General features: G+C 37.3%; 1 protein-coding gene across 4 annotated transcripts in view; it reads left to right on the top strand.

Annotated features, from left to right (window-relative positions):
- The first annotated feature begins 529 nt into the window (after positions 1–529).
- Positions 530–9,793, top strand: part of ZNF280C (zinc finger protein 280C) — a 77,330-nt gene continuing 68,066 nt past the window's right edge. For all 4 annotated transcript variants that reach the window (XR_005985741.1, XM_041742146.1, XM_041742144.1 and 1 more), the window contains exon 1: positions 530–667. The gene's annotated coding sequence lies outside the window, so the exon portion shown is untranslated. The remainder of the gene's footprint in view (positions 668–9,793) is intronic.

The following is a 9,793-nucleotide window of genomic DNA, read 5'->3' as shown; positions in this document are numbered from 1 at the left end:
TTCTTAACATTTTAATAACATAATAGTTATTATGTCATAATAGACATCTATATGACAGGAATAACAGTTGCAAGTGAAGCTATATTATTTAAAACAAATTTGATGAAATTAACCAATAATCTAAATAATCTTTTATTCCTTTTACTCCTCTGGTTTATGTCTTTGCCTCTCAGGTACAATATTTCTTTTTATTGGTGTTTCTATCTCTTACATAAAAAGATGTTCCGAATACACATCTTCATAGTGTGCAGCCCAAATTTCAAGATTGCAACTCGGGTTGAACATTGAATTCACTGAGGAGATTGGCAACAGCGTGGGACCTTTAATCCTGGCCCTCTGCCAGCAGCTCAAGTCCCACGGCCCACTGTAAGAGTACCTTTGCCTTCGAGAATGTGTAAGACCACGCACATGTGCGCGCCGCCCTCCACTGTCGGTTAGAAAAGAAACCCGGATGTGCAGGGGCGGGGAGGAGCTGGCGTCTACCCATGAGGCACTGCGCGTAGTTATATACTTTTGCCGTGGTCTGAGGCGCTCATTCCGCGCTGGGAGTCGCCGAGGCCGCCGCTGTTTTTGTGGCCGCCGCCTAGTGTCTTCGCGCTCCTCCCTTTCCTCCTCCTCTTTCTCCTCCTCCTTCGAGTCCCAGTCAGGGCGACCTGCACAGCTCGCGGTAAGTGATCCCCCGCCCCCGCCTGCTTCTCGCTGAAGCAGGCAGCGGCTCCGCCACACGGCCAGGGCCTCATTGCTCTGAGGGTGGCCGCGCCGGCTCGGCTCTGAGGGGGGCAGGTTGAGGGTCTGGATGCTGGTGTGTGTTGCTAGGATCGCCCAGGGAGCGGGGGAGGGGACGAACTTGGCGGCACGGTGGCGGGTGGGCCACCATCTTGCGCCAGCCCAGGCAGGGGAGGGATCTCGGGAAGGTAGATGCTCGGCGGCAGGGTTTGGCGGCCCGCTCAGGCCGTGGCCGGACGGGCCGCCGCCACCGCTGCCTCCTCACCACGCAGGGCCTATGCGTCTGTCAGTCCTCAGCTTGGTTTTGGCTTTTCTTTCTCAAGGCAACTCCCTTTGGTCTTTTGTATATTTGATACCAATATTTGGCGAGACCCGCCCACCCTCAAGTCTCTTCAGTCTTCAGAGACCAGAGAAGGTTCCGAACTTTCTGGCTTCTGGGTCCCTTAGGCCCCTCCTTTCAGTACAGGTTTCCTCATCCAGGTTACTGGTCATTCAGTGCTGATACCCTTGTTCTTGGCAAAGGGACTGTGCTTCACATTGTAGAAATCGTGCTCCATTCAGTTATTGTCTAGAAGAGAAGAGCCCTAAGGAGAAACGTGGAGTTAGATACGTAATTTTCTAGCAGTGAGCTGTGCACGTTTGGCTGAGATGGAAAAAATTATTTAATTTTGAGGTTTTATCCTTCCCTAGACACAGTTCCTCTTAAGTTATCTCAGTTTTAATGCTTTTTTTAAAGGAGAAATCATAGAAGAAAATATCAAGTGTACCTAGCTTCTGCTAGCACAGGAGATCTTCATCCAAGGGATTCTCTTTGTTTGCAAAGATTTCTTAGTGTTTGTTTTTTTTTTTTATCTGTGAACTTAAATTCTGCCTTTATTGTTTTCACGTTTGGACTGAATTTTAATGTCTTTTAGGGCCATTAAACATAAAATTGAAACCAAGAAATAGAGTTTCAAACTACAAAAGTCTCCTCTTAGCATTTCTGAGATGTCCTGTTTTGGGGGTTACTGTAAAAACTCAAGTTGTCTCTTAAGGAGACAGAACTTTACTGAGCTTATGAGGGAACTGGTTTGCTTGTAAGTTAGGGGTGTGTGCCCTTGGTGCTTTAACTTCGGTACAAATCCCGCTATAATTGCGTCTTTCATTTGTATATTCATTGATAATCGTTCCTTTTAATGTGAGCTGTGGAGGGTTGGTAGAACTGTTTAGAAGGTGAGGAGATAGCCTCAAGGAGAAGACTTTCCCTGAGGCCACTTGGATAGGAAATGATAGAAGCAGTTATTGAACCCAGGTCTTCTGACTCCTCCAATGCTCAGTTCACTGTTATGCCCTACTTTTCATGGGAATGAGGTGGTCAAGGAGAGTAAGCAAGGACACTCATCTAAAAAAATATAGGAGATATTTTTCAATCCCCCTTTCCTTTTTATGTTTTTATTTTTAAGGCTTCATATCTTCTCAACTTTTTCACATTTAATCTCGTTACTATTTTCAAACATGTTGAAAAGTTGAATAATAGCCCGTTCTTCCATCAGAAGTAGTTATGATGTTGAAGGTCTCCAAATTTCAGCTTCCCTGTTCAACCCATTTTTCTTCATTTACATTTTCTAGTCCAATCTGGTTTTTTCAGCACAATGTTTTACTACCCAGCACCGCCTTTTTTTTTTTTTTGGTAGAAAAGGAGAGTTAAGTGGAAAGAGTATATAATTCTGTACCCCTGCTTCTCTCCCATTTGTTTTTTTTTTTTTAATTCCAGAGGACATTTAGAACCATACAAAAAAAATTTTGTTGCTGTTGTTATACTAATTGTACAGGAAAAATACTTAGATGAGAAGTGATTTTTGTGAATAGAAGGTAATCCATATTTTAGTGACAGGATATAGGAAACTTCTACTGAAAACATAGCTTGTTATTTCAAAAGTAACTTTTTGGGCAGCCTGGGTGGCTCAGCAGTTTAGTGCCGCCTTCAGCCCAGGGCGTGATCCTCGAGACCTGGGATCAAGTCCCATGTCAGGCTCCCTGCATGGAGCCTGCTTCTCACTCTGCCTGTATCTCTGCTTCTCTCTCTCTCTCTCTCTCTCTCTCATGAATAAATAAATAAATATTTTTAAAAATAACTTTTCAAAGAACAGAAATATTTATGATATATTCACTCATTAAATATATAACCCTGAATAATTTTTTCTGTCCTTCTGCTTCAGAGAAGGACTTAAAAATGTTTGGTTTTCATCAGATTTTAAATAATGACTCAGGGAGATGTGGTTTACTCAATAATTTGTATCAAAAATGTGTTTTTGATTCATTCTCTGCAAAGCAGTTTTCTTTTAAGGAGTGGTTTTATTAACTCTCACTATGTCAAGGAAAATAGTGATCACTGTATCATCTGGATAAAATGGACCATTTTTACTTTTTTTTATATTTTAAGTCATTTTACAAATAATTTTCATAAAAATAGTGAAATCAACTTTATTAGATATTTAACAAGGATTGAAACATGGTGTACCTATTTGTATATATTTAGAAAAAATACATTTCAGAAACTGATAAAAATAATTCAGCTATCTTTTATTAAAACAGGTATTAAAGACATTTGCAAAAATAAATCAGTTCCACTCTTCTCATTGAATTTTTTGTTTTAGAAAATAGTTATCTTCATTAAAAATATTTATATGAACATGTAATGGATTTATTACTTTAAATACATATTGAACTTTTTTCTCATTTTCAATTTCTAATATGGTAAGTATCAATAGATCTCCATATAAACAAAAAAGCTCATTTGTGTCCTGAAGTTTTAAGACTACAAAGAAGTCCTGAGATGTCCTGAGACCACAAAGCTTGAGAACTACTGCTATGGTATACTTTATTGGTAACAGTATCTTTACAGTTCTTTATATAAACTAGAGTATTGTTTTTCTTTGTAGCGCTTATATTCATCAACTTGCATGACTTCCAGTAAAGAAGGAAAACTTGAGCAAAATAAAGCCAAGTACTGTACAATAAATTTTCTTGTGCTTTATTTAATCTTCCCAATAGTGCTACGGGGAAGATATTACTGTTTTTATGTTACAGGTAGTAAAACTAAGCTCAGAGAGGTCGATTAAACATCCTTTAGGTTTGGCAATCAGAAAGTGATAGATTGAAAATCCTGTTATTCAGCTCCTATGTCAAGTGTTTTCATTATTATACTCTACTCTTTTATTTGACATTTTCCATAGTGGGTAAGTTTAACTCCTATAAAATGTGAATTAACTAATAAGATTTCCTGAGGTTACTTTAGTAATTAGTGGTTATAGAATATCTTATGAAGCTTATATAAAATATTTTATTATATAATTTGGCTTTGAAAAGTCAATTATTTTAGTCTTTTCTGCAGGTTATGCTTTTTACGTATGAATTACAATAAAAACATATTCTTATAGGTAAAATCTTTACCCTGAATATGATACAAAAATTACTTTGTGGGGCACCTGGGTGGCTTAGTCATTTAAGTGCCTTTGGTTCAGGTCATGATCTTGGGGGTCCTGGGATTGAGCCTCACATTGGGTTCCCTTCTCAGGGGAAAGTCTGCTTCTCCCTCTCCATTTGCCCCTCCCCCCTCACTTGTGTTCTCTCGCTCTCTCTCTCAAATAAATAAATATTTTTAAAAATTACTTAGCAGAGGGATCCCTGGGTGGCGCAGCGGTTTAGCGCCTGCCTTTGGCCCAGGGGGCGATCCTGGAGACCCGGGATCGAATCCCACGTCAGGCTCCCAGGGCATGGACCCTGCTTCTCCCTCTGCCTATGTCTCTGCCTCTCTCTCTCTGTGATGACTATCATAAATAAATAAAAATTAAAAAAAATTACTTAGCAGAACATAAATTTTATTATAGTGCTTCATCCCAAAAACTAACAAAAAATGTTTTAAAATATAAGCAATCTTTGCAGTATTATGCTAATGAACTTAAATCATAATGTCAGCTATTTTCCACAAATAGATGAAATCTGAAAGTTGACAGAGATAAAAAATTGAAAACCTAAATAAAAAAGGGGGAATAGTTATTACAGTTATTAAAGAAATATTTTCTCAAAATATGCAAGGATTTATGTGTTCAGACTTTCAAAAAAATTCCCACAATATAAAAACTTCTTAAACAGAAATAAGATGTGAGCCTAAGTTTTCCTTCTAAATTGTATGTGATTTGTTCCAAAAACCTGGTTTGAGAGTTTTAATTGTTTAGGTACCAATGAAATTGTTTAAGGAACCAAGGTATAATCCAGTGTTTCTTGCATTTGAGTACCATACCGATTTCTCTTATTAGAAAGCATTTTCTTTTTCTTTAAAAGTATTTTATTTATTTATTTATTTGACAGAGAGCGAGAGAGACTCCACAAATAAGCAGAGTGGCAGGCAGAGGGAGACGGGGAAGCAGGCTCTCCCCTGAGCAGGGAGACTTAAGTGAATTTCGATCTCAGGACTCTGTGATCATGACCTGAGTGGAAGGCAGATGCTTAACCAACTGAGCCACCAAGGCACCCTGAAAACATTTTCGTAGACATCTTCCTACTTAAAATGTTTTAAATATTTCTAGATGGGTGCATGGGTGGCTCAGTAGAGTAAGCATCTGCCTTTGGCTCAAGTCATGATCCCAGGGTCCTGGGATTGAGTCCTGTGTCAGGCTCCCTGCTCCTCAGGGCATCTGCTTCTCTCTCTGCCCTTCTTCCTACTTGTTCTCTCTCTCTCTCCCCCAAATAAAGTCCTTTAAAAATTAAATATTTTGGGCAGCCCTGGTGGCTCAGCGGTTTAGCACCACCTTTGGCCCAGGGCGTGATCCTGGAGTCCCGGGATCGAGTCCCACGTCAGGCTCCCTGCATGGAGCCTGCTTCTCCCTCTGCCTGTGCCTCTGCCTCTCTCTCTCTCTCTCTCTCTCTCTCTCTCTGTGTGTGTGTCTTTCATGATTAAATAAATAAAAATCTTAAAGGAAAAAAAGTGCAGTACCATGTTAAAATTAAATATTTCTAGAACTCTTACACAATCATAAAACAAAATAATCAAAACCACAAAACCAATGCAATTGGTTTGAATTTGAATCAACTTTAATACATTGAGTATTGTATTTTGATGAAACAAAGTTACTACCTACTTGTATTGCCTTTTTTATACCTATCTAAGCAATGACAAGATTTTTCTATTTGAATCTTTTCAATACCATCATTTCTATAGCTAACCGTACTGTCATTTGTCCTTCCTTTAGTGCAATTTTATCATTTAGATATTTTCTTCCTATATTCTTTAGTTTGTTATTAGCTAGCAGCAGTAAAACTGACAGTACTTGATGAAAATGGAGTAGTAAAGACAGACAAAAACAGGACTACTGATATGATCCAGCAATTTCCACTTCTGGGAATTTATCCGAAGGAAATGAAAACACCAACTTGAAATAATATTTGCACCCCCATGTTCATTGCAGCATTATTTACAATAGCCAAGACAATGAAACAACTAGTGTCCATCATTGGATGAATGGATAAAGAAAATTTGGTGTATAGATATAAAATGGACTATTATTCAGCCACAAAATGATGGACCTTGAGGGCTTTATGCTAAGTGAAATAAACCGACAAATACTGTATGGTCTCATTGATATGTGGACTATTTAAAATAAAAGGAACATAAGGACACAGAGAACTTCTAGATACAGCTCTGGTGGTTGCCAGAGCTGGGGGTGTGGGATGGGGAGTTTGGTGAAGATAGCCAAAAGGTACAAACTTCTGTGATATGTCTTGGGGATGTAATGTATAGCATAGTGACTACAGTTAATAAGACTGTATTGTATATATGAACATTTTTAGATAGCTAAAAAGTATATTGTTTTGGATAGAGCTCTCGCACTATCTGTAATATGTCTATTTACCACAGAGATCTGTTTGAAAAATATAGGGGTAATAAGCCACTGATGAGTATGTTACTGCTCTTGAATGCAAGTACCAGAAACCTAGCTCAAGGTAAATTAAACCAAAAATAAACAATTATTCCTTCTTTTAGCTGAAAATTCTCAATAGATCATCTACTTCAAGCATGGCTAGCCTCAGGTATTTAAATGGTATTATCAGAACTTGAATATTTCCCTACCCTACCTTCTCTTTCTCTACCCCAGAATCTTATGGCTTTGGTATTTGTTGGTTTCTTTCTTAGACATTCTTTCTCCACATAGTGACTCCATCACTCCCAGGGTTATATCCTATCAGCTTATTATTTTTTCATCAACTTTACTGAAAGAAAATTCACATAATAGGGGCGCCTGGGTGGCTTAAGTTGGTTAGGTATCCAACTTGATTTTGGCTCAGGTCACGATCTCAGGGTCCTGGGATCAAGCCCAGTGTTGGGCTCTGCACTTAGCAGAAGTCTGATCGAGATTCTCTCTCCCCCCATCTCTCTGCCCTCCCCAGAGAGCACACTCTCTCTCTCTAAAATAAATAAATAAATCTTTTAAAAATTCACATAACATACAATTCAACCATTTGAAGTGTACAATTTAATGGTTTTAATATAGTCACGGTGGCATGTAACCATAACGACAGTCAATTTAGAATATTTCATCACTCCCAAAAGAAACCCCATATTCATTAGGAGCTACTCCCCACTTCTCCTCCAACCCTCCCAGCCCTAAGCAACCACTACTGTACTTTCTTTATGAATTTGCCATTTCTGGACATTTCATCCAAATGAAGTCATAGAATACATGGTCTTTTTTTATTGGCTTCTTTCACTTAATATGTTCCCAAGGTTCATCCATGTTATGGTATTTATATCAGTATTTTATTCCTTTTATGACTGAATATTATTCCATCATATAGGTATAACACATTTTGTTTATCCACTCATCAGTTAGGCATGTGGGTTGTTTCCACTTTTGGCTATTATAAATAATGCTGCTATGCACATTCCTGTGTATAAGTTTTTGTATGACCATATGTTTTCAATTCTCTCTTACTTGGAGTGGAATTGCTGTGTCATATGGTAACTATGGTTTAACTTTGTAAGTAACTGCCAAAGTATTTTCCACAGTGTCTGCACCATTTCATATTCCCACCAGCAGTGTATGAGAGTTCTAATTTCTCCATATCCTTGCCAACACTTGTTATTATCTGCCTTTTTGATTATAGCCATCCTAGTAGGTATGAAATGCACATAGCATACAATTTACCATTTTAACTATTTTGATCTATTAACATTTTTGAGAATTTTGTAGAATTGAACTCTTAAAAAAATAGATGAATTTTAAATATATAGAAACTGAAACCATAAAACATCTAAATAGTAATTATAATTATTTATATAAGCAGTTTCCAAAAACTGGATTGTATTCCAAGAGGTCTCTCATTTGTTACTTGGAATTCATTCCCCCCCCATAGGAATAGTGTATTAAATATGGGCATAGTATCTCTATCTGAGTCAATAGCTGAAGTAGAGAGTTCTTTTCTGTTCTACCTATTTTGGTGCCAGCTCCAAGTTGCAGAAACTAGAGACCCTCTGGAGCTGCTATTATGGGAGCTCTAAGGTCCCCATTGCTTGTTTTGCTGGGTTTCTTTGACATTTCTTTGACAGATGACTTGACCTCCAATATAATTCCTTGCATTGCCACCAAAAATCTGAAATTATGACTTGAGAGGTTTTTTTCTGTGCGTGTGTGTGTGTGTGTGTGTGTGTGGTGATAGTTTTGCAGGGCTTGACTGCCTTATTGGATAGCACCGCTTTAGATGAAGTTACTATTCTAATGACATTTGAGGATTTCTGATTTTTTAGAGTGTTTATAAATGTACCAATTGAAGCTCTTTGGTGGCTGTTACAGGCCTCAGAATTCATCTCTGTAGTCACAGGCAGTGGATATGACTTGCTTATATAAACTACTTGTACGTTTAATACTAATTTTAGGCTACTTGTGCCAATAGATATTTTATGTGAGCATTTAATAAAAGTGTTATACATGAATCTTCATTGGCTATGTAGTTGTGTCTCTTTAAAAAAAATCTGTTGTTCCTGGTAGCATTAGGTTTTTAATGCTGAGCAAGAATTGACATGTATTTATCTACTTGACATATGCATTACCTTAATTCTAGTTTAGGGAGAAATGGGAACTATTCAAATAATTGAGTTAAAGATATTTGAATAGTCAGATCTCAAAACCAGGGAAATTTACTTAAGTACAGGATTCACTTAAGATCTTGTGATAGTAATTCAAATATTCATACCTGTAACTTCTTCTGAAGTTAAAAGTAGGTTTTTTTCCTTTGGTCTAATTCAGTCTAAATAGTTTGGAATTGAAAAAAGCAGCAAAGCTTGCTTTTACCAGTTTGAAAATAAACACAGATGTGAAGGCTCAGCTCTGTTTATCCTAATACTTTAGATTTCTGATGACTACTTTTTTTTTACTTTTTTTGTTTTATAACTGAAATAGGTTTTTTTTAAGATTTACTTATTTATTTGTGTGTGTGAGAGATAGAGGATGCACATGCACACACACACACCCACACACACAGAGGGAGCAGGAGCAGGAGCAGCAGACTCACCACTGAGCAGGGAGCCCAGTGAAGGACTGGATCCCAGGACCCTGGGATTCTGACCTAAGCTGAAGAAAGATACTTAATTGACTGGGCCACCCAGGCATCCCTGAAATAGTTTTTAAAAACACATTTATTTTGTTTGTAAAGAATATGTGTGCATAAGAATTCAGAACACAAATTCCTGCTTTAAAGAAAGCAATTGAAAAAAATTGATAATGTTTAATATAAGTGCCTTTTTGAAAGCCCAAAGAACTATAGATATATTATTTTTTTATATTTTTTATATTTTTCCTTTATTTTTTATATATATTTTTTATTTTTATATTTTTTTATATTTTTTATATTTTTTTATATAGATATATTAGACTCTAAAGGCAAGGACTATGATTTATTCATCTTAATTTTTTCCCTAGAACTGAGCATATCACTTCGAGCACAGAAGACAATGAATTAATGAATTAATCTATGATGAAGTTTATGCAACTAATTTTCTCTTCCTTACAGTTAGTGTTAATAAGAATAAAAA

Source organism: Vulpes lagopus, chromosome X (genome assembly GCF_018345385.1).
Source record: "Vulpes lagopus strain Blue_001 chromosome X, ASM1834538v1, whole genome shotgun sequence".
Classification (NCBI taxonomy): Eukaryota; Metazoa; Chordata; class Mammalia; order Carnivora; family Canidae; genus Vulpes; species Vulpes lagopus.
This window is presented reverse-complemented; position numbering and strand designations above follow the sequence as displayed.